General features: G+C 39.6%; 1 long non-coding RNA gene across 3 annotated transcripts in view; it reads right to left on the reverse strand.

The window, feature by feature from the left end:
* The window catches only part of LOC131481014 (uncharacterized), a 169,726-nt gene that overhangs the window by 35,930 nt on the left and 107,654 nt on the right, over positions 1 to 26,142 (reverse strand). For all 3 annotated transcript variants that reach the window (XR_009245990.1, XR_009245989.1, XR_009245991.1), the window contains 2 exons: positions 4,462 to 4,652; positions 3,485 to 3,571 (listed from right to left, as the gene is read on the reverse strand). This is a non-coding gene — a long non-coding RNA (uncharacterized LOC131481014). The remainder of the gene's footprint in view (positions 1 to 3,484; positions 3,572 to 4,461; positions 4,653 to 26,142) is intronic.

A 26,142-nucleotide genomic window follows, 5' to 3' on the forward strand; every position in this document is an offset into this window, starting at 1 on the left:
TGATTCATTTCTTTTCTCTGCTACCACTTTCTAATGCCTGCAATTACAGAAGACAATAATTTAGAAAAGTAAGTTTACAGAGATGCCACAGGACTGTATAAACAAAACGAAGTAATATCTGGAAAAGATACACCAAAAGAAACTGAACTCCAAATGTCCAACTTTGTAGTCATTTGCAGCCAAAGTGTGTATTGAATTAAAGCACAGACTATGGAATTATGTATACAAAACATCTTTAAAGTTCTTCCATAAATCTTGAGAAAAAAGGGTAGTTTGTTCAGAGGTACTAACGCAAAATTCCTTACTGTGAGTTTATAGGCGCTAGTACAAGGGGTCCCCAAATACACATTTTTGTTCTTTCTAATTATAAATAAAAGAGAACACATTCTACCCTAGCAACGCCCATTCCTTTGCAACCCTTAACACACAGAGCCAAATTCTTGGAATAAAACAGAGGGGGTAATTTCAGGCTTCTGACAGTGAAGTTATAGCCTGACTAAACATTGATGATGTTTAAATCCACCACGTTTTTCCTTTGAAAACCACATCTTAATTAACATGGTGAATGTCTTACATTGAGTTTGCTAGACATTTTGCCTGTATTTTCAAGTCTTTATCATCATTTTTGTTCTTATTTCTTAATTTTCCTTTTCAGATAAGAGAGTCAAATTGAAAGGGCACTAACATGAAAGTCACTCATTGATTAGAGTAATTCTGGGAATTCTGGCATTCTGTCCATATTGCCGTTATTTCACATGTGGGAGTCGAACAGCTTCTGTGTGGAGGCAGGTCTGATCTTGGGGAATGTAGAAAGGGACTAGGTCTTGGTCTTTGTTGTGAGAGAGCTGATGGTTTCTGTGAGCTACCATTGAGCAATGACTCAGGGACATGACTGGTAAAGAGGAAGGAAATAGCTATGGAGAAGGAAGTGACTGTTGAGTTATTGAGGCCTCCACAATACAACCAAATTGACCAAGTGATCCCATGCCTAGCACCTAGCATGACCAAGAGTGACAATTCAAGTGTTCCCTTCCCTGTAGCTCTTAATGCTACTGAGCTCTAGCTGCATGACATGAAAATGTCATAAATGAGGATGAGAGGGGATTTGCCCTAGATTCTATAGCCTCAAAGGAGATTGACTGGGTTACTTGTCAAAAACTATCAACTAGATGGAGGCTATCAGAGTTGCATTAATAAATGCATTTGTAATTATCATTTCATAAATTTTCCCAATATCCCTTTGAGATAGTAGGGGTTGTTGTTTTCATTTTGCCAATGAAGATTTTCAGTACTAAATTTAAGGAAATTACTTGAATTTACCAGTATGATAAAAAGAACCCATTTAAAAAATAAAGTTTATTTTGACCATAATAGTAACAAGGATTTATAGATCAGCAAATTAGTAAGATTTTGAAAACTGATAATGTCTTAGGTAGAGTTGCACTGCAAAGACCTTTTTTTTCCTACTGGAAGGAATACATATTGGTTAAGCCTTTCTGAGCAGGAATTTGCTGTGTGTATCATGTTCTTGAGAGGTGTACATGCTTTTGGAGACAATATTTTTATTTGCTTAAGTTTCTTTCTAAGGAATTTATGGGCAAATTTTATATGCATTGATTTTTTTTTACAATGTTCTTTATAATGGTGAGTACTTGGAGGTGACCTAACTATTTAACTATTAAAACACTTTTGGAACATCTACATAATGGAGTACTACAGAGTCCTTAAAAATGGTGTTTTTGAAGAGCCTCTCATTTCCTGAAGAAATGTATAGAGTGAAACATAAAAAAAGCAAGATAAAAGACATAGTGGCATGATATAAAAATATGCATGTTAATTCATTCTAACTAGCCAGAAAAAATAGGATTTAGTTAACTTCTCAAGTTCACATAGTTGCCAAGCAGAGCAGCCAACAGCTAAACCCAGTTTTTCTGACACTAATTCCAACATCCCCTTCCTCATACCATGATGCCTTCGAAATTATTCATCTTGAGCAACACATCATTGCTTGTTTGAGTTACTAAAAAACAAATCATTCATGGAATTATGCTAGCATTCATTACTACTTAAAGTTGATTTATGTAAGAATTCAAGTACATTGAAGAGTATTGCTCAACTCCCACTGTCCTGTAAACTGCTGACACCACACTCACATTTAGAACACTCAACTGTGCTGAACTCCCTTCTGGGCCTCAATTTCCAAAATGAATCTCCTGTGCTAGATATGAAACACCCCAAATATGGTAAACCACAAAATCCAGTAGAGTGATGACCTGGAAAAGTTATTTTTTACAGTCCTTTACAGATTGAACTCAACAGTAACATTATTAGGATGACTTTCTTAAAAAACCAGATTTGGATTGCACCCTAAGAGATTCTGTTTTAATGAGTTTAAGAGGGTGCCATGAGTTCTGGATGTTTATAATTACTCCTAGCATGATCATGTTTTAACTGTTATAACTAGACGTATAGTGAGTGTGAAGTCCCTACATGCACAACGAATGACTTCAGTGATCTAGTATTGAAACTAGAAAAACTTCTCATCAAAATCTGTATTTATGTATAAATTCAGGATATTGTTCCTGCATCATGCAACCACTTGGCTCATCTCCTCAACTGTTAACGGGGCAGATTCACTTTTATCCCATTGCTATGGCTTCAAACAAATATCATCTTATAGTTTCTATGGATCAATAGTCTGGGCATAGCTTAAGTATGCGCTTCTGAGTCAAGGTGTCTTTTGAAGTTGTAATCAAGTTGTTTATACTAGACTGTGGCCTCATGTAAAGATCAGAGAGGCGAAGGAAGAGAAAAAGAATTCTACTTCCAGGTTTATTGATGGTGATGTTGGCAAGTCTCCATTTTTCTCCTCTAGGCTAATATGGTATCAGTTGAATTCCCATAGAGTTATCAGAGACAACAAGAATGAGAGCAACAGCAAGAAAGCTAGAGAAAATAGAGGAAAAACAAGAGCGAGCAAGAGAACATGCACCCAAGATGGACGCTACAACCTTGGCTGGTTAAGCTTGAGGTGATATCCATACTTTTTTAGATGCAAGTCAATTTCAGATTATAACCAAGAGGAGAAAATATACGAGGTTCTGAATAGTGAAGCAGGAGTCATTGTGAGTCTTCTTAGAGAGTACTTGCCAATACTCCTAGGGAAAACAGACTAACTAGTAAATAAAGCCTCCTGCACCCCTATTTCTCCTCAGTCAGTAAGTGGAAGTTGGACTGCAGTGGACTCTGCTTATTAGTGACAGTTATGCTGATAGACCCAAAGGAGAAGGAAAAATCAGCCTTCAAGCTCAATGCAGGTCAATGACATAATTTGTGTACATGCAAGATGAGGTATGGATGATGCCTTAGGCATGAGTGCAGAAATTCTAAGTTTGTCTTGATTAAGATTTGCACATTTCAAAAGACCTTGGGAACTGTTAGTTTCAACTGTTGTCTTCTCTGGCCTTTATTTATGAAACAACACTCAACCGTCCAGAAAAGACAATGAACTTCAAGTCCTAACCTCAATGGCAGCTTGTTCAGGTGCGAATGCAACCATGTCATTCATTTTCTGGAAGAAGAAAGAAAACAGATATTGAGTTTCAAAAATGTCCTTACAGTTTTTGTGTATAAGGAGTTTCAAAAAGTATGTGGAAAACGGAATTAAAAGGTAAATTTCATTTGGTGTCAAAGCATTTAGGTATCCATGCATCGATTTTCATACTATACATTTTCCATGACATTTTCTAAGATTGTGTTTGCTTGGCTTTCAGATTTTTTGCACCAAAATCAGACTCTTTCAATTTCACTTTCCTCAAACTTACTGAAGTTTTTATACATATGTTTACATACATTTATACACACATGTATGCATATGTACATATGTACATATTAGGAGTTTTGAAGTGCATCATCAGTCTACCCCACTAACCCCAGCTAAGCCATAGTAGCAAAGGCTTTCAGTGATATGAACAAACTGGGCATCTAGATCCAACTTGTTTATCCACTAGACCTCCCATGTAAAGTTACGACTTGCCCCTTGGTTGCCCCACAACCAGAGCTATAAGCATTTTTTAGCCTCTCAATTGGTCGGTGAATCAGAGCCCAAATGAAAGCAGCAAACAGAGCTGCATCATGACTGCTTTTGTGGTGGGTGTTTTCTGTGTTTCTGAGTGAAATCCCTCTTAAGGAGGGAGTTCCCTTTGTCATTTCAGCTGCCCAGACATTGCACGCTGATGAACTGTGAAAGGGAAGTCTCTAAGGATGTGAAATCCCTTTTTATGGCCGGAATTGGACCAAGGCCACTAGAGGGACAGTACCACTATCCTTTTCCCCTGCAACACCTAAAATTTTAGAGGGAAGATTAATTAAACTAGGTTCAAAGGAAAATCCAAGCAGAAAAACGTGTGGCAACCCCCACCCCCCAGCCCCCAAGGAGGACTAATGTAATTACCAGCACACCTGTTCGAGTTTGAGAGCTCCATGAAAATTGCTCTCCTGTTGAACTCTGTGTCCATCCACCTTCAAGCCAGCTGCTGGCCTGAAGACTTCCATAAAGGGGTGGTCAAGGGAATTGTTTGTGATGTAGTGGGAAGAGCCTGCTTTGGGTCAGAAAATCTGATCATGTCTTTTGCTATTTCAGGCAGGGTAATCTTGAATAAAACATGAAAATTTTCTTAGTTTTCTATCTTTATCATACCATTACCTACTTTAGCTATTGTTATGAATCAAGCAATGTCATCTTCATAGAAAGAAATATTAAAATATTATCAAAATACTTCTACTACTACAGATATGATTCTTTTGTCCCTTTTTAGACACAAATGTCTTTGACAAGGGGCATAACAGAATATTTAAGTACTATGTTAATAGATTCATTTCTCCTAGCAAATAGGTATTTTAAATTCTTCCAGGAATATAAATTTCAGAAAGAGAGAGAAAGAGAAAGAGAGAAGAAGGATTTGGGGAAAATAGAGACACTATTTTCAAGGAATAGATATATGATTGAGGATCTGGTTACTGGGCAATAGGATCCTCTTGAAAGCTAGGACTTGGTTAGTGTATAATATTGAGTTATTAACACCCTATCTCCCATTGAATTCTTCACATTCTTGCTTCCTGTTAGCAGATGCTTCCCCGTGGCTTATGATTGTGTTTAGTATACTGTAGTGGCTCAAAAAGTGTTTTTAGAATAAATGTCAAATTTTGCAAACTTCTTCCTTTTGCTCAAGGTCAGCCACCAATCAGCTGACTAACACAGGCTTTGGGGACGCTCCTTCTAAACACATTTCTCTGACTCCTGGCTTCTTGTGATATTTCTAAGATGGGTGTCAGTCTGCTTATCTCTGAGACATTCCAGTGCTGTTCGCAGCTTCCGAAGTACACCAGAAGCCTTGTACAAAGGTATGTGGGTTGTGGCCCTTCCTATAGACACATCACTCACACATCAAGTAAGACTTCCTGGAGTCTTAATGACACTGATTCCAAGCGTGCTGTGCCCATGTAGGGGAAGCCCTGAGTCTAATGGCTACCTAGAACAAGCATTGCTGCCCTCGGGGATCGAGCAGCCAACAGGCTCCCATGCCATGGGGTGCCCTGACCCTGTGAGGTATAAGCTCAGCTTTTGTGGCCTCTTTAGGTTTCAGATTTTATAACTGCACCTTGTCTGATGAGTATTCTGACTGTTCTGCATGAAACTAAATCACACATTACAGATTTGAGACCCTCAGAGAGCAAATAGAGGCTAAAAAGGCAAACAAAACAAACCAAAAAACCCCATTAAACAAACACACAAAGTTTGTATCATAACCAAGAGACAGATAATCAGAAGATGTCAAATTATTGAAGAATCAAATTGGCCTTCACCTCATTTAAATTATAGCCTGGGTCAGATGGATTCCTATTGGTCTTTGAATTCATCTATAGCAATTTACAAACTGTATCCCAAACAAGGGTCTCTGTAAGTGAATGCAGATAACTCGGCATATGTCAAATGGAATGTAAAGTGAAGATCTCTTTCCAAAAGTGAACCATTTCTCAGTTGCACCCCTTACTCCTTGAGAAATTCATATAAAACACCCATATACTTGCACCTGCACACGCAAAACACACACACACAAACACTAAACCTTATAAAACTTTAAAAAATTATGTAATCCTTGTGGAGGAAAATCGACAGCTTTTTTAAAAAATGTATTTATTTGGAAGGTAGAATGACACAGAAGTGGGAAAGACAGAGAAAGAGATGTCTTTCATCTGCTGGTCCATATTCAAGGTCACAACAGCTGGGGATGGGTCAAGATGAAGCCAGAACACCATCTGCTTCTCCCACTTGGATGGCAGGGCTCTAAGTGTTTGAGCCATCTTCCACTACTTTTCCAGGTGCATTAGCAGGGAGTCAGATCGGAAGTGTAGCAGCTGGGACTTGAATCGGCACTCTGATGTGAATGACAGCATCACAGGCAGCTTAACCCACTGCACTATTGAACAGGCCCATATAAAGCTTTTGAGACATTTTCCAGAGAAAAGGGGTTCATATTTCAGCCATGAGGACTGGAATGTTTCTTTCATCATGACAGGCTAAACCACCATGCTCAGGTCCTGAATTGTAGTGCAAGTTAAGCAGTACAATTAATGCAATAATAGTTTCCCATATTGGAGCACAGGTTCGAGTCCTGGATGTTCTGCTCCTAGTCCACTCCTTGCTAATTTATCTAGGGAGGCAATGGAAGATGGTCCAGGTACTTAGATCCATGCTATTCACATGGAAGAACTGGTTGGAGTTCTAGGCTCCTGATTTTAGCCTGCCCAGCCTGGGTTATTGCGGCCATCGTGGAGTGAACAAGTGAGTGTAAGGTCTCTCTCATCTCCTCCCCACTCACCATTCTCTTTCTCTCTCCCTTAAAGCAAATCTTTTAAAGAATTGCCATGTTCTTTCCTTGCCCTGTGTCTGTGTGCTATAAGATACAAAGCACATTCCAAAAGCTTGTAGGAAAGAAGCTTGGGTTTCAAAATTATTTTCACATCAAATGTTAATGTTTTAATTCAATTTTTTTCACAAAGATTTCTAAATGACCTCATCTATCAGTGGGTTTTTCTGATGAGCTTTCAAGTTCACTAGAGCAAAATATAAAAATTATAGTCCTGCATAAAACCTTCAGATTTCATGCAACGTCACTGTGTTCATTTTCCTTTTGTCGGGTGTGGTGGGAGTAGGTAAAGGAAGTAGCTTCATTACGTTCAGAACGGCTGATCACTTTCCGCACTCTTTGTTAGCTTGGCTTTCTCTGACAGCCCACCTGTAAGGGTGTTCCCTAGCCTACATGTGGATGAATATCCATACATATACTCTATTTTTTCTTAACTTAAGGACCATTTCTCACCTTGTTCTCACTTTGCAGCCAAACGGAGTACAGGACATTTATTGACTTTTGTGACCTGGAATAGAGTTTCTCTTGGTGAAAATGAAACATACTCAGATCAGGCCCATGGAGCATGCAGCAAGCAGAGAAATGAGCCATAAATTCAGATGTGCCCAAGAGGAGGCAAAAGTGGGATTTAAATCTTTGAGTGCAAGCCAAATGTTGCAGTAGGATCTGAGTTAGCTATGTTAACTGTCCAGGGGAGATTTTGGGAACTTTTTCAATGAGATTTAACTTGTTATTCAAAGGCAAAAGAAACGATGACTATAGATTGCATAGAATTCAACTCATATGGAGTACCAGTTTTGAAGACAGTAGATTTTGAGTGGGAGAACTATGAAATGGGAGAGGCTTTCTATTTTATCCCTGCATCTTGATCATTGCTGGGCATATATGTGTAATGAAAGCAGACATATTCTGTTGCATTCAACTTGGCAAGCTGCATTATTGTTCTATAACTCAAAAGGTTTCCACTTTTAAAAGTCAATAGAAATCAACAACTTTGGGGAGAGATTTGAACTATTTCTGTTCTTTCTACTAGGTAAGCTGAGTGACATCTTACTTCCATTATTGGAAGATTGGATTGGGGACTATCCTCAAAGTCCACTATATTGGACCATTTGTGTTCTAGGCATGGGGTCTGATCTCACAGAATCTCCTTATTTATGCAGCGCTAGTGTGTGTCTTTTCTAGAAGGAGGCAACTGGCCATGCCAACCCCTGAGACTGTCTGGGTAACTCTGGCCCCTCTCTATATCCTAAGGAATTAAATTCTGCAAACCTTTTTAACCTCAGTGCTTTCATGCATCAAAAACTGCAGAGACTGTAGAGGTCGCTCCTTGTGAATATTTTTCTTTTAATTATTTTTTGATGATATAAAAAGACTGCTGGCTGATGTTTGTTGTTTTTAAATAAAACTTCTGTGAAGAAAGTCAAGGTAGAATTTCCTCTCTGTATTTTGTTTGCTCCCTTTCTTCCCTCCTTCTCTTTGCTCATCTTGCCAAGACTAACGTTTCTCTACGGCTTTGGTATGCTTGATCCTTGAGCAGGACTTTTGATCTCTAAAGATTTAAAGTTTGAAATAAGCATTGGTGGCCTTGTGTTCACAAAAAAACCTTTCTTAATCTACTTAATGTCTTACTTTTTGGAACATGCCATCATTCAAAAGTGTGGTTTTCCTTACGTAAGATCCAATTAATCAAGTGGAGACAGCATTGGACAAATAGCTGCTGAATTTGGAACCAGCTAGCTGCGTTACAATAAGTCTTTGAGAACTGTACATTCACTGTACATAATTCTCAAAACTTTGTATGTAGAGCTGGCTTAGTGATCTATTTGGGCTCTGGACTAGGAAGAAGTTAGCGACTGTGACCCTTAATTGTAGTCAGTGTTAGTCTAACAGCTCTTAAGGAATGATTGCAGTTTTTCCTTTCCCCCAGTATGCTGTTCAGAGAAGAGATTTTGTTTGCTGGTTACTGTGTGGTATCTGAAACACAAAAGCAGTAAAACCAGTACCCGATTTGAGTCCCCTATCAGGTTCCCAATCCAGGTCCACAATGCAGACACTAGGAGGCAACAATGATGATGACGCAGATGTTAGGGTTTCTGCCATCTACATGGGACACTGGATTGAGTCCTTGGCTGCTGCCTTTACCCTGGCCCATCTATAGGCATTTGGGGAATAAAACAGCAGATTTCAGTTCTCTGTCTGAATTGCTTACTCATTCTCTCTCGGTCAATAAAGTAAAATGTTGCTTTTAATTGACAAAGGATTTCAGTGCACAATTCTCCAAATATACAAATGGCTAATAAGAATGTAGAAAGTACCCAATATCATTTCAGGCAAGTGAAAATAGGAAGCACAGAGATACCAATAAGCACCCACTAGGATGTGGGAAAATGCATTCTTCATGCATCGATGTCAGAAATCTAACATAGGACAGCCACTTTCAGAAACGTTCTGGCAGTTCTTTAAAAGGTTAAGCAGAGTTACATGGCACCCAGGAATTGTACTTCTACATCCATACATAAGAGAACTGAAAACAGAAGCCTACACACAATGTCACAGTATTGTTTGTAGAAGCATTATTCAAAACAGATAAAATGTGGAAACAATATCTAGCAATGAATTAATAGAGTATATATCTTTACAGTGTAACATTGTTTGGCTATACAAAGGAATGAAGTATTGATATATGCTACAATATAGATGAACCTTGAAAATATCATGCAAGGTGAAAAAAATATACTCTATGATATCAGTTGTATGAAACATCCATGCCTTAGTCACCCAGATCAGACCTAGTATCACGGGCTTAATGTCAAAAACAGCCAAAATTTAATTTCTTATGGTTCAAAGGACTAGACATCTGAGTTCAATACGTCAGCATGATTGGAATCATTTGGAGGCCTCTCTCCTGGGATTGTTTCTCACTGAAAGATGCTGACTTCTTTCTGTGTCTTCATGGGATTTTCCCTCCATGCCAGGGGTCTAAGCTCAGCTTCTTCCATAGACACCATGCATGTTGGCTCAGAGCTTATCCTAATGACTTCATGTTTGCCTATTTACCCTTTAAAAACTCTGCAGCAGTGGGTGTGAGACCAATATATGGACTTCAAGGTATGCAAGTCAGCCCTTGACAGTCTGGAACAGGCAAATTTAGAGTCATAGATTAATGATTGCCTGGTGCTCAAGGGTGGTGGAGGTTTAAGACACTGATGGCTATTTGATCAGAAGTTTCTTTGGGGTAAAACAAAATGGCCTAGCATTGATTGCAGTAATGTTTGCAGAATTCTGTGAATAGTTAGGGTGAATTGCATGGTACGTGAATTACACTTCTAATGATAAGAACAGGGGTTCAAAAATTTCAGAAGGCCACAAAGGATGATTGCCTATAATGGGAAATTGATGCCATCATTAACAGAAAAACTAAGAGCAAACCAGGAACTAATAGCTCATAGTCTTCATAGACTAGGCTGACATGTTCTCTGTCCTCAGCCTAATTTTAAATCAGCTTGACATGCCCAGTGGAAACACTGGCATTGCTGTTGCTTCACCGTGATGCCAATGGCCTCCTGGAGTCTGTGGGAATGGGGTGCCCTGGCTGTGACCATGGCGTTCCTTTGCTATCCAGGTAAAGTAGACATGAGGGCTGGGTACCTTCTACCTCGACCAAAGCTCTAAGTCCATCCCTGAGAATTAGCACACTGCAGAGGAGAATCATCATCTTAAAATTAGAGATTTCAAACCTGGAATATTTTTATTTCCCAGTTGAATGTATTTCAAAAACTTTTACCTTAGAAAGGCATCTTAGAAAGGTAAGGACCAACACAGCCTGCTCTTTGCATTAATTTTGCCTTTTATAGCATCATCTCTCAATCCCCATTTGACCCTTGTGCAACACAGCACTTCTTTCTTTTCATCTCCATGTGATCCTTTCTCGGACTCTAGTCACTGGCCACACTTGCTAACTATGTGCTATGTTTTCCCTATGCATTTATTTAAAGTTTTACCTGTTATAAGAAGTATATTTCAGGGAATAGACATTTGGCATCGTGGTTAAGACATCACTTGGGGTGCCTGCATCCCCTGTTGGAGTGCCTGGGTTAAAGTTCAAACTCTATTGCCAGTTACACCTTCCTGCTAATGCCTATCCTGGTCTTGGAAGGCAGTGGTGATGACTGCCCATGTGGAACACGCATATTTAGGTCTAGGCTGCTGGCTTTGTCCTGGGGCAGCCCCAGAGGTTGACAACATTTAGAGAATGAATCAGCAGATATGAACTCTGTGTTTATATGTCTCTCTTTCCCTGACTTTCAAATCAATAAATAAAACATTTTTTTTTTACAAGGAAGGATATTCTGGAAAAGCATTTGGTCATAGGTGAAGACAGAAGACAGGGTCAGCAAAAGCTTCGTAGAGTAGAATATGTTTTGAATTTCAGGTTTTGAAGGATTGCCAGAGAAGGAAGAGGAAAAGTGGAGAGAGAGAGGAGGGACTCTAAGCAGTAAGCGCCTCATTAGCAATCACAGGATGCTTGCAACAGTCTGCAACCTAGGGCAACTGCCAGTGGTTTTATTTGGCTTTAGTCTGGGCTACAAAACAAGAAGGTAGGAGATAAGCTTGGACACGTAGCTTAGGCTAGGAGAATTCAAGTAGAGCCAGTGAGCAGAGAGGCCAATTCCATCACAACAAACCTTAAAGTATACATTGCTATCAAACGGATAGGCTGCCAAAACATTTTGGCGGTGGGGTGGGAGGGGCTGGCTTGTTTTGATTAACGTTGAAGTCAGCTAAATTATTTTAGAAAATGGAACTCTTTTGTAGAGCAAACGTACTGGAATTGGCCCATGTGAGCATTCACAGTGAATATCCAGCTAAAGGTAACATGAATGGCCAGAAAAGAGCCAGGGTAGTAGTCATTGTTGGGAAGGGGAAGGGAAAGGAATGCCATCTTCCACCTCCCAAAGCATAAGTCATAGATGGCTGCATCTTGACCGACTTTGAGAAAGCAAATGTGATCCATAGAGATGAAGCAAATATGATGAACAGAGATAAACCAAAAATGGCTGTGAATGTTTCTGGCAAATGTTTTAATAGTTAAAAGTTTTTAATGTCACTTTGCCAACCTTAGTGAATTTGTTCCTATACCAGTCTGGATCCAGAGTGAGAGATGTTAAAAATTTTAAAGTCTTCAATCATGACATGCTGCCTATACTCTCTTCATGCATGCATGCATTCATCCCATCAGGGTTTTGACTTCATGTGAATTGCATAACACAGTCCTGCTCCTGACTTTTGATTGAGAACACACATACACCACACACACACACATTCTATTTTTTCAATGACTAAATGAATGCCTAATAATGAAAATTAACCATCCCCTTAAGTGCAAAGGGAGTATTTTTATATCAGGAGAACAATGAATGACAAGGACATTGCCACTTTGAGCATCCTACTTATAAACATCCTTTGTTCTTAATTAACCTTCCCATCCTCCAGTAAGTGAAACCCCCTTTCCTAATGGAAGTCCCGCAGATGTTTTTAGATGTCGGGAATAACTTAATGACTCTCTAGTTATGTTATTACAAACACTTCCCCTATCGCTAAGTGATGGATGACACACAGCTTTCCTCTTATAGACAACCCAGCCCCAACTCCAATCATAGTCGTCAGCCAAGAATCTGCACATGTTGGTATTTGCTGAGAAAATATCATTTTGCATCTCTGTCCATCTTCATTCCTGTCATATGTGAGCAAAACAACTTGAAGCCCACTGATCACTCCTATCATTCATGTTATTGAACACCCTTGTTTAGAAGAAGTGGAATACAGGCCGTTTTCCAACTTCTTTTGAAAAGGAAGCAAAACTGATTTCTCCCCCTGGGATGGTATAGGGAATGCATGTTGAAATTAACATTTGCAAGATGGTCCAAACTTTAATCACTCCTGGAATTCTGAGATGATGGACAAATAAGACAAGAGGAGGAAGGAAAACTATTATTAAAGAAGACTTTTAGGGAAGAGCTTCCTATCTGAACTTCTCCATTGTGGTCTAGTCATCCCTTGGGCCACACTCCCAAGCCCTCCGTGTTTACATTTTCGACAGAACTTTTTCCATACAACAAGCTGAGTTGTCACTCTGTAACAAGCTGAGTTACAGCCCACCCCCCCACCCTGCCTGAGGTCCATGACTTCCTCTCAAAAACCTAAGTAAAAAGATGTGGCAGATTAGCCTAGTGAACCCAATGACATCACAGTGGTCCTGACAAGAGTGTCAAAGAAATAGTCAGGGTCCAAGTACACATTGTGATGACAGGAACAAGAGGTTGGAGTGGTGTGAGGAAAGAGTCACGGGCCAGGGAAGGTAGATTTCTTCCAAAATCTACAGGATACAAGCAAACATATTCTCCCAAGGAGCTGCCCGAAGAAACCAACCCGCTGATGTCTTTCTTGACTTTAAACCCACTGAGATAGATTTGAGGTATCTGGCTTCCAAGGCTTTCAGAGAACACGTTTGTGTTGGCTAAAGTTACCAAGTTCACAATGAGTTCCATCCTATCCCTAGGAAACTAAAACATCCAATCAGTGGCATTTCTGTTTTCCAGTCCATCATTTTGATTGAAGATCATAAGCTCACCTTCATCTCCCCAATTCTGGCCATACTGTCAATTAGTTATCCCAGGGTTCAAGAAAATGAGACACATTGTAGTTAAATTCAGTAAAGAAAACTCCTTGTAATGTGAACAAGCAAAGGAACTGGCAAAACTGCCCCAGCAGCTGTCTTGCTGGGCCTCATGGCCACTGGGACACTCATGGCAAAAGGTACTAGTTTTGGTCATTGAACAGAAATGGGAGTCTATTTTAGTGACTCCACTTTTTTTTTTCTACAGCTGTCACTCATCACCTAGTACATTTTTCTATCTATCATCCCAATTCCCCTAAGAAAAGAACCTGCTTTCCTGTCTACCGGTCAGTGTGGAATGCCCTTTGGGAGCAAAGCTGTTTCACTAAGTCAACTTTTGTGACGCTGGTCAAACATCAGATGGCTAGGCTGATCCCTGATTCAAACAGCTGTGGTCAGGATAAGCTTTGTGTGTTACTAGAGTGCCAACCTGCAGACGTGTGACTGAGTACCAGGTGGCCACAGTCTTGGCATCATGTAAAGCTCAGAAACGTCTCTCCAATCTGCTGATGACTATCTGGTTCTCAACAACCGCTACTTAAGGGAAAGTGTCCCCATGGGGTTATAAAGTAAGGGTAAGACATGATTCCTGCTCAAAAAAATTTTGTCACCTACCAGTAAAAGCAGAATGCATGTGGAACCATTGGTGTCAGCTCACCATGACTTTCAATAGTCACACATCCCAATATATTGTCCTTTGTCAGGTAAGCAGAATTAAAGAGTATTACATTGGTGCCATCTTTTCCTCTCTTCTGATTAGAAATAATGGTAAGTATGACTTGCGTGCCAGGTTCTTTTCCAGATACTTCAGAGATTTAACTTTTAATAGATAATACAGTAGTTAGGTTTGCTAAGATTTTGAAAATAACAGTAAACAAGCTCACTGACATCCCCCCATTCCCACTTTACAGCCTTTTGTCACCTCTGTAGCTGTGGAAAAACCTAATGCTTAGGGAGAAGCAATTTAAACATGGCACCACATACACTCACTTGTTGTAAAAACCTTCATACGGTATGAGAAGCAGTCACACTGTATCGCTAGAAATACTCTCACTGGAACCAGGTTGAGAATCTTTGAGGAGCTACAAGTACACACAGTGAGGTGTGCTTAATTTCAGAAGTATTGGGAGAAGAAACCACAGTACAGACTAGAAGTTCCCTGTTTTTTTCCCCACTGAAGAAACAGTCTTTGCTCCCTCCCTTCCTGGGAGTCTGCAGGCTGGGGAGGAGAGCTGGAGGCATCCGGGGAATGTGTGACACAGCCACAGATGCCCATCACTGGAGGAGTCACAGGGCCTCGAGTCAAACTGTCCTTGTAGGGAGAAAGAAAATCCCTGGAGAAAATGGAGAAGCAGAGGCATTAGAAGGACTAGGGTTCAAAACACAGAATCCTGAAGGAGGGGAAAAGAAAGAAGAGAGGACACATTCCCCAGGAGACACCCTGAGACGGCCTGGGTGGTGAAATCTTACCTTCTGTGTAGCATGAGGAAAAGAGGAGGCAGCCCTGGCCTCCACGTTTGGTTTTGTCTATTTAGGTGAGTGCAGCTTAGAGAGGAAGGCAAAAGACCTTCAGTAGAAACTGATTTCATTCTTAGTCCAGATGCAAGGTGCCCCTGTGGTATACAGGGAAAAGAAAGGTAGGAGAGAGGATTAGGTGGATAACCATGATTCCCATGATTAGTAGGCAGCTACGGACTCATTTCTTCAAGGATTGTGAGATGCTATAAGACAGATTGAGGGAGCAGGATCTGAAAGCAGAATCAGGGAGGTAGGAGTCAACAGCTCCAAGTCACCAAATAAAAATGTATGAAATGCTTGGGTGGAGGGACAGGCAGACAGGATGCCTCTGGCTAAGCTATTACAAGACCAACTGAACACTTAACATTTTAACTCTGCCTGGCTAAAGAGTTCAAGAAACATTTCTGGTTAGCAAAGGATGGTAAATGAATATTAATTCCTACAACTTTGATATGCATAGCATATTACTGTAGTCTCTCTGATGTTCTGCCATTCCTGGCTTAGCTTAATGAATGTAACCTGATTTCTAATGAATTTTGTTGATCCACACATGATCTCTGCTTCTCAAATCATGTTTTTCTCATAAGATTACATGTTCCTCAACTGGAAACTCCTCCGCCTTTAAAGTTTTCACAAAATCTTGACAGCTGGTCACAAATTAAATACAAAGCGAGGAGCTCTCAAAAATTTAATGGATAGCTTTGCATTATGAAAACCTAATTGTGTATTTAAAAATACTTTGTACTGAGACAGACTTGTATTTTCATTTCATTTTTCCATGAACCTTTTGAGGCACCCTTATATGTCCAATTCGGCAGCCCTGCTATTAGCTGATAGTAGGTTAAAGATGTTGCAGAAATTATGGGGGTATAATGCTGATAATAACATCATCTATCGATGTAATGTTTTTGTCTTCCCTCTATAGATGTGGAATCTGAGGCAGTGTGAATGAGTTGCTCAAAGCTCTATAACTATTAAGTAACTGATAGGAGATTTGAGCCCAAACCAATCTAGATGCAAAGCTCATATAGGCTGCCTTCAAATGAGAAAGCAGGGGGGTAGAGAAGGTTTATGTTAGTCCTTGAAGGATGAGTAAGTATTGGAGTTGAAAATGAGACCGGGAGAAATTGAAGCTGAGATTGGAACTGAGAAGTGGAGAAGTATGTGGTTCCCATGGGAGAAGGGTGTCTTGGATAATCTAGTGTTTGTCTGAGTGATGCAACCAGTTTATTTCCTTTAACAATCCATCAGGCAAATTTTAAAGTTAGTATTTTTGGTGGCAGTGACTTTGTTAGGACCTGAGAAGGCGCAAGTGCAAGAGAGAGTTTAGGTATTTGAGCGCATAGGTAGTTCTATAGAAAATATTCTAAAAGAAAATATTTCCACAAACTTTATGACTCACATTAACTGATCCTTCTCATCTGATTCCACTGGCACCATGTCAGGCCATTAAAACACACGAGGAGGAGCGAGGGAAAGCAAACAAAAGCTTTCACTTCTGCAGAAATGTACAGCTTAGATTCCTTGGGGAAGTGACAGCCAATACTACAGTGCTGCTCAGTAGTGTCAGCCCTATGTTTGGGCCTTCTGAGCTGCTCAGGGCTTTTGTTCACCCCGTCCATGCCACTCCCACCTAACCCCAACCCTACCCCTGCCCATGTATCTCAGTTTTAGAGAGAAGAGTGCCCTGAGTGGATTGGTAACTGTGGACCCTTGTTCCATAGTCTTTTAGTCAAGGGAATAGAACCTAGCAGAGATAATTAACTGCCTCTGTGCCAGACACATTTACAAATGGCTATAGTTTTAGGTTCCCCCAACAACCTTAAGGCATAGCTAGTTCTCTGCAACACATTTGGAAGCCAGTTAAAGAAAAACACTGAAGGGCGCATAGCCTTAGTTCTTTCTAGCTGCAAAGCCAATGCTCTTCCTGGTCACTCTGAATTATAAATTTTAAAAAGCCAGCATTAAACTAAGTAGAAAAGCTGGAAAAGGGAGAGAGAAGTACTATCACAGGATTATAAATGAAATAAAAGAGGAGTGCCTTTGGTACCATGCTAAATTGCTTGTAATTCATATTGGAGTTCATCATCTGACTTCTGGCTACTCTGTTTTTGTTGCAGTTTCCCGTTAATGCACAGTATGAGAGGGAACACACCGTGGCTCAAGTACTGTCATCATGTGGAAGAGCCCGAGAGAGAACCAGGCTCCTAGCTTTGGCCTGGTTCATCCTTCTGCTCTCAGGAGCGTTTGTGGTGTGAGCCGAGGAGGAAAGAGCTCTTTCTTCCTCTCTGTCTTTCTGCCTTCCAAATAAAATGAAAATAAGTGTGTAAGCAAAATTGAAAGGAAGTAAAAGAAAGTGAAGATGTTTGCCTTGGTGTTTAGATGCATGCTTTGATTTGAACCTGTGATGTACGAACCCCAGTGGACTGGCCAACAGAGAACAAGCGGCTGGTGAATGTGCTGCTCTCATTAATAATTTGAATTTTCTAAAAAGAATCACTTTCTTCTCCTTTCCTCCTCCTGTTCCCCTCTCCCTGAAAAAAAAGGTGAACCTGGAGGAGTTCTCATTACATTATAAGCTTGCTGGGCTGCTGTGAGGGCCTTAATCTGGGGAGATTTATGGCCATGACTTCACTATGAAAACAAAACTATTTTCCTTGACTTGTCAGAAGCAACAATTAGAAGAAGAATGTGAGATTTACTCTTAATGAAGTAAGAGCTTCACAATAAAGCCTCTCTTACCAATGGAGTGATTTGTAGCCAAACTATAAAGACCATGGAATAAAAAGAAAACAGAAGAAAGAAAACAGAAAAGAATTCCTGTTACCTCACTGCAGAACAGGATAACAAAGGGAAAGCTTTGGGGATAAAACGTGATACATTTTTGTATATTTTTTCTGCATTAAGATGCAAATCATTCTACACTTGGAGGTTGATTTTGTATTAATTCATGTAGGGTGGATCTATTTTTCCCTGTCGTTAGAAAAACATCTCAAAATACACAAGAGAGGTCTTCAGAGAGTGCCTTCAGTTCCTGAGCCACTGGAGATAGCTGCATGCTAATGTGGATTGTACAAGACTAATATTAATCCTAGTCTATGTCTGTTGAGATCATGGGAGTCCCAGCACTTAGGTCAGGTGGGTATAATGGCTTTAGCAGTCTGAAGGCCATACAGCGTAAGTGCAAAAGAGATAACAGCAGTTGCCAAGCTGTAGATGGGACAATTGGATCTTCTGGAAGTGGTAGGGCTCAGGGTGGTATTCAAGGTCAATGTAATAAGCTGACTCAAGACAATCTAAAGCTGTCACGGTCAGAGCTATTAGAGGAACCCAGAGACACTTATAGAAACAGGAGTGCTCCATGCAAGTGAGTGGAACTCTTCAAAATCTGGGAATATCTGTCCCTTAAAAGCAAGAGTTATATTTTATGCAGCATTCCATTTTCAAATTCCTGCCACACATCCGTATTCTAGAGCAATGCCTGTCAAGTACTAGTTGAACTTGAGAGCTCTTTCATCTTTTAAACTCTTTGAATATCAGATTTACACAATCAAAAGGAAACCTAGTGGGAAAAACGGTCTTCTGAACTTTTGAGGTACCAACAGGTCAGAGCCAATGGGCTTTCCATTTTTATAGCTGAAATCTGGCTTCCTTCTCCTGAATTGAATACAAGTCTGGTGGAGGAGGTACTTCATTTTCTAAGAGTAAATCAGTTGGGGTTGACATTTGATGCAGCACTGAAGAAGCCACTTGTAATGTCTATGTTCCCTATCAGACTGCCTTGTTTTAGGTCTTAGCTGTGCTTCTTATTCCAGTTTCCTATGAATGTACATTCTGGAGGAAGAAGGTGATGGCTCAAGTAGTGGGTCCCTGATCCCCAGGTGGAAGATGCAGAGTTATTGGCCTCTAGCTTTGAATTGGTCCAGCCTCTGCTCTTTTGGGCATTTGAGAATAAAGACAGTAGATAGAAGATACTATCTCTTTAATAATAAGCAAATTGATAAATAAAAACATTTTTAAATGAATGTGAATCCCTGTGTGGTCTAATTTTGGTGACTGACATTTTAACTTCCCATTTAACTGAGAAATTTCTGTTCCAGAGAGAGTGTATTTTAGTTAAACTTTCATCACTGTAACCAGTGCTTGAAAGGGGCTTCTTAGGAAGGTGTATTTTGGCTAATGGTTCTGGAGGTTCACAGTCCAATATCAAGTGGCCTCATTAGCCTAGATGGATGGTGTAACATGAGCAAAGGAAGGATCACATAGCGAGCCAGGGACTGAAGAGACAGAAAGCTAGGCTTAAATGACCAGCCCTCTCATTGGAACTACCTTCCCAAAACAACCCTCCATTGACCCAGAGACCTCCCACAAGGTGAGACCTACTTTTCAGCACCATAATTAAGCTAAACACTCCCCCCTCATCCATCAATCATCAATATTAACCCATAACTTTTAACATAATACTTTGAGATTTAAGCATCTGTATGAGTTGGGGAGTCAAATCTAATTCAAACTAAAGCAGACAGTTGCTAATCATCAGTTGCCTAAGTATTTCAATGCATTTTGGAAACCTAGTTGAACAGCATATGATACAATTGTATTAAGTAGATTGACAGGACCCCCATCCAATGGATACTATTACTACGAACTCAGTGAGCAGAGGCCAAGCGTAGCAGCTGACAGACAGTAAAGTATCCATGAACATTGTGATGATGAATTTAAGTAATGAATGAGTTTCTAATGTGAAACTGGATAGAAAACTAGAGTGTTCAAATTTTAATCTGTTCAGTATATTCTCTTCTTGGTAAACAGTATTCTGCAATACTTGTTTCCACACCCATTAAGTTTTGGCTTAAAGCATGAATTCAGAATGCCTTGGCATGTCATGATTTTATAGCCATTCTATTGTGACAACCATTCTGTTAACTTCTTTCCAGAAAAAAAAAAAATCCAACAACTTGCTGTTTAGCTACACAGAGTGTGTTTAGTGGACAACTTCCATCCGCCATGTCTTCAGATTTTTTCGTGAACACTGGAACTTATTTCATCATCTGACGCAGCCCCCAGGAAATGACTGATAGGTTGATGGAGGGAGGATCTTGAGTGTGGCCAACTCCATCCAACGTGTAATTACTCTAATGGATATTCTTTATTCTGGAGTTTCCATTGGCTTGGACTGGGACTTTCTTTGCACCTCTTTTGCTTCCTCACCTCTTTCATTTCAGACACCTGTCACAGTCTGAAGACTTCCCTGCTCACTGCTGCTTTCTTCCCTTATATCTTTCACAGACATTACTCCCAATAAAACTGTTACAATCCTATCTCCCATCTCCAACTCTGCTTCCCGAAGAACCTGATGGAATACACAATGCCTCATCAGATTTTGTTTTCTTCTTAAAACATGATTTTATTAGCTTGCATGCATAGTGTCTCTCATCCCAACTGTAGCCCTGTTGCGATCCTTCCCAAAGAAAGTCATTTATCAAGGCAATAAAACCTATTCCAAATCATCTTTTGAATCCTCTTGTTTTTCAGACAAAAATACCATCTCATGGGTGTAGATAAATGAGAAAATGGAGCCTTCAAAATCAGCACCCTGCACACTGGCTCTCTAGCAAGTCTTTGCAGGCTTGGCTCCCAGCCTCAGGAAACCTGAGATCTCCTCTGGGGATAGGGAGGGGCACTGAACATGCTGGGAGGTGATAATGACAGCCATGGTGTTTAAATGGGTTTTATGAGGGTTCCTGGATGGGGCCCTTGAGAAGTCTAGTGCTTTTCCTCCACTTGGCATTTTGCAAGTTTTGGCATGAGATACGTGAAAAACTTGGAATGAGGCTATCATAAGATATTTGTTTTGTCAAAGACCCGACTACTGTTTCAAGTCGTGGGTTGCTCTCTTCTCCTGTTTGTTTTTGTCTTACTAGGGATACTAATTCCCTGTGGTTCCTGGTAGTCCGCTGCCACTCCCAATAGCCAACAGGAAGACTGGTAGTAGGTAAGAGAAAGAGGGAATCAAGAAAACCAAACAACCTGACTCCTATCATGCATCCACTTGTCACCAGCAGTTTATATGAGCGATAGTTGTAGGAAGCTGTCTCCCTGTGATGGGGCATATCAGGTTGATGACCTCTTTCTCTTAAACTCAATCCAATGTGTTAAAATTAGTGCTGAAAACAGTGGTTTCTTCAGCTGTGATCTCACATAGAATAAAAGGAAAGTATTATAAAAAACAAGCATTCAAACATGATTTGATTGAAGACAGCCACAAGATGGGTGTTGCATCACTTCAAGAGCAGAATAGATGTCGACACAGTTGACAGCCTCCTCCAGGGAGACTTCCCTGACCTTTCTTTGGCTGCAGCCACTCTAATCATTCATCAGCTCCACAGGCCCTTGGGCATGTGTCTGTGTAGCTCCAGTTGCTTTTGCATATTTTTCTGCTCTGTCTGGGAGTTGGGAAGAACTGGAGGAGTTATAGAATAACCTGTAACTGAAGACAGGAAGCTGCTTTCATACAGAGAAGACATATCTTGAGCAAGCATTAGGCTCCAAAGTCAGTGTATAGAAGAGAATCCAGTGTTGTCAACAACATCTTTGAAAATTCCAACAAGGAGAGTTAAGAGGGAGCTGAGGCAATTAGAATGAGGAAAAGCCCTAAATTCTTGGTCTCACTCTTACCCCTGAACATAAACAACCTCATAAATAGATAGAATAACATGGAGAATCAGCTATACTATTTCATATTGTTTTATTTGTGATCTTATCAAAGTTAAACAGATTATAGGGTATAGCAAAATTAAACTATTTTTCCAGGTTGGTCACTAATATTATTTGTGCCCCACTCTCACTTTTGCTTTCCCAGAGGCCATGACTTTTGAGTGAAATGACTGATCCTCTCTAAGTCCTTGTATTACTGTTTGTTGGGTTTTCACTTTTTGATATTATCTCTTGACTTCTTACCATGGAAAAATGTAGAATTTAATTCTTTTTCCTTACACTCACTCTCCTCCACCACCACATCCCCTCCTAACTTGGCCTTCCTCCCATTGCCATTTTATACTTGTGATTAGATCAGAGTTCAGTGTGGCATTTTTATTACTGTGAGAATCATATTCACAGAAGCTGAGCCATGTAGTAAACGTTCATGGCTTTCTTAAAAAATATTTTTCTTAGAACTGTCTTGGGGCCTTTTTATTTGCTTCATTTTATTTTTTAATGTTTATTTGAAAGGCAGAGTGGCAGAGAGCAAAAGAAGAGTTCCTTCATTTACTGAATCACTCCCCAAATGGTCACAATGGACAAGCCTCAATCACGAACTGCATGTAGGTTTCCAAAATGGGTGGCAAAGCCTCAAGTACTTGGACCATCCTCCACTATCTTAGCAGGTACATCATCAGGGAGCTGGATCAGAAGAGGAGCAGCCAGGACCCAAACTGATGCTCTGATAGAAGATGCCAGTGGCACAAGGGGCAGCTTAATTCCTGGTGCCACACTGCTAGTACCTATTTGCTTCATTTTCTATGCACTTATATTGCTGATGGTCAATTAATTTCATCTTGGAGTTTTCTGATCAGTCCTTATATTACCTGTCAGTTCTTTGTTGCTAGATGTACGTTAACTTTTGTTTACCACCAGGTAATACCTAAGTTGAGTCATTTATGAAGGCAAATATGTTTTTTTAGCTTCCTGTTCTGGAGGCTGGAACCCATATAATGCAGTACACTCTCAGTGAGTGCAGATGGCAAAAAAAAGTGTGCACAAAAGGATCACATGACAAACCAGGGAGCAGAGAACCAGAGGCTGGGACCAAACTCAGACCTTTACAGCAATTTGCCTGTGAGAACTTCCTTCTAGGGACATACTCTCAATGACTGGGTCCCCTAGCCTAAAGATTCTACCACCTCCTAGTAGTGCCACCTTGGGGACTAAGCCTCTTACTTGTGGGCCTTTGGGGGGACATTCAATACCCAAACCTTAGCACTAGATCGCAAATATTGTCCTGGCTCATACTTGCATATCATCCTGGGAATATCTCTGACCTTTCTCCCATGTGGGATCTTTTCTTTCTTCTATTATACACACATATACATTATATATATATATAACATAAAATATATATAGGTATATATGTATATATAAAATAAGGGTATAGATATAAATATCTTTTCTTCTTTGGTTTAATCTCCTGTTATGCTGAGCCACATCTTATAGAAATCTGTGAATGGGTGGACAAGAAGCATATTTTTTGAGATTTTGTGTATCTGAAAATATCTTGATTTGAGCCTCACACTTTACTGATGGCATCTGGTATAGAATTATTGACTGTAGATAATTTTCATTCAGAATTTGACTTCTAACATTGCAAATGGAGAGGATGATGTCATTTTGATTTCTGTTCTTTGCAAGAGTATTTTCTCTGCGGAGGCCTGTAGGATCCGATTTTTTTTCCCCCACATTGTTCTAAAATTTCACAATGATTTGTATCAAAGTAGATCTATGTATATTCATTGGACTGGACATTTGGTAGGACAATTTAATGTGGGAATGTGTTTTGCTTAAATATTTATTATTTATTTTTATTGGAAAGGCAGATACAGAGAGAAGGAGATACAGAGAGAAAGGTCTGTTCACAGGTTCATTCCCTAAGTGGCTGCAACAGTTGGAGCTAAGCCAATCCAAAGCCAAGAGCCAGGAGCTTCTTCTGGGTCTCCCATGAGGGTGCAGGGTTCCAAGGTTTTGGGCCATGCTCTACCGCTTTGCCAGGCCACAAGCAGGGAGGTGGATGGGAAGTGGAGCAGCTGAGACATGAACCAACATTCATATGGAATCCTGGTGCACAAAAGGCAAAGATTTAGCTGCCTTGAACGAGCAGGGATGCCATATAGGCACTGGTTCTAATCCTGGCAGTTCCACTTTCCATCCAGCTCCCTGCTTGTGGCCTGGGAAAGCAGTAGAGTATCACCCAAGGCCTTAGGACCCTGTACCCACATGGGAGATCCAAAGAATTGAGCTCTGGATTGGCTCAACTCTGGCCATTGCAGCCATTTGAGGGATGAATCAATGGATGGAGGGGATCTTTCTCTCCATAAAATCTGATCTGCATTTTCAATAAAAATAAAAAAATCTTTAAAAAACAATATATTGAGATAAAGATGGTCATGCAACATAGGAAAACTGGTGGGGTACAATAAAAACAATTTTAAGAATAAAATTCATAGCAACAAATGTCAATGAAACTTTTAAATGTACCTACAAAGCACAATCATAGGTTTTCTATATTTGCCTGTATTTATCAAGTCATGTTATATTTAAATGTCAGAAAGTTAAACTTGTGATTTGTGTTAAAGGATTGTACTATTGTGATATTATAGGGGGAAATGAGGAGGGAGAAAGGGGAAGGTGAGTGGTTAATCCTTATACCTCTCTATTGTGGAAAACAAAAATAATAATAAAAACATGCAAGAAGGGAAGGCATTGGGTGCAGTGGTAGGGTACCACTTGAGATGCTTCCATCCTGTATTGGAGTACCTAGGTTAGAACTCTTGCTCTGCATCCTAGTTCAACTTGCTTTTAAAGTGCATTTTAGGAGGCATTAGGTGATGGCTTAAGTAGCTGGACCCCTGATACCTGTGTGAGAGAGCCCAGCTTTGGACTGGCCCAACCATGGCTGTTTGGGGAGCATCTGAAGAATAAAGTAGTGGATAGAAGATCTTTCTCTATCTCTTCTCTTCTGGCTACTTCTGTCTTTCAAACTTGGAAATAAATAAAAATAAGATAAATAAAAACACTTAAAAAATAAATATTGCACATGAACATCCTAATATTACATCAAAGAACTAGGAAAAATAACCACAAACAGCCCGAAGCAAATAGAAGGAAGAACATAATCAAGTTCAGAGCATAAATAAATGAAAGAAATGGAGAAAAAATAATTGAAGAGTCCAAACATACTGATAGAGACAAAATTGATAACCACTAGAATAACAGAAGAAAAGAGAGAGAATAGGCAAATCAATAAAGCCAATGTGAAACATGAGATATCACAACTGATAGTATAGAAACACAAAAAAATCTAGTTATATGTCAAGTTGATTGACTTGAAGAAACAAACAATAGAAAAGATCAACAAAGTCAAGATTTGTTTTCAAAAATACAAAGAAAACACTACTTTTATCTAAGACAACCGAATAAAAAATAGACAATGTTTTTACAAATAAAACTCAAGTGAAAATAGGACATTTCAATTGTTACCATAGAAATAGTTTTCAGAGTTTGTTATGGGTAGTTACATTCCAATGATTTGGGTATCCTAAAAAAAAAAGTTGAATTTCTAGAAACATACAACCAACCAAGACTGAAATTTGAAGAAATACAAAACCTAAACAGAAAAATAATGAATAAGGAGATTGACTCAACAGTAAAATATTTTCCTTCAACAAAAAGCCTAAGGTCTGATAGCTGCAAGGAAAAAAATAGAATTCTTCAAAATTCATTTTACTGAACAGACTTATTCTGATAACAAAGCCAAATAAGACTGATACAAGAAAATGAAATAAATTATGGATCAATATCTTTGATATACATGCAAAAATCTTCAAAAATATGCAAAATGAATTCGATAATATATTAAAAGATCTCACCATGAAGAAACAGGATTGAAGCTTGGGATGCAAGTATATTTCAACTTATACAAGTCAATCAATATGATAAACCATGTAACCAGAATATAGAACAAAAATCATATAATAATCTCAGTAAATGTAGAAAATATGTTTGGTAAAATAGAACATACTTTCATAATAAAAATTCCTGGCAAATTTAGGTATAGATAAATGTATCTCAACACAATAAAGGTCATATTTCACAAGCCCACAGTTAGCATGAAAAATTTAAAGCTTTTCCTTCACGATAAGGAAGAAAACCAGAATTTCCCCTCTTCTCATATCTGTTCAACACAATACTGCCAAGTCCTAGCCAAAGCACTTAGATAAGAAAAAGAAAAAAAAGCATCCAAAA

This window comes from Ochotona princeps, chromosome 8, assembly GCF_030435755.1.
Source record: "Ochotona princeps isolate mOchPri1 chromosome 8, mOchPri1.hap1, whole genome shotgun sequence".
Classification (NCBI taxonomy): domain Eukaryota; kingdom Metazoa; phylum Chordata; class Mammalia; order Lagomorpha; family Ochotonidae; genus Ochotona; species Ochotona princeps.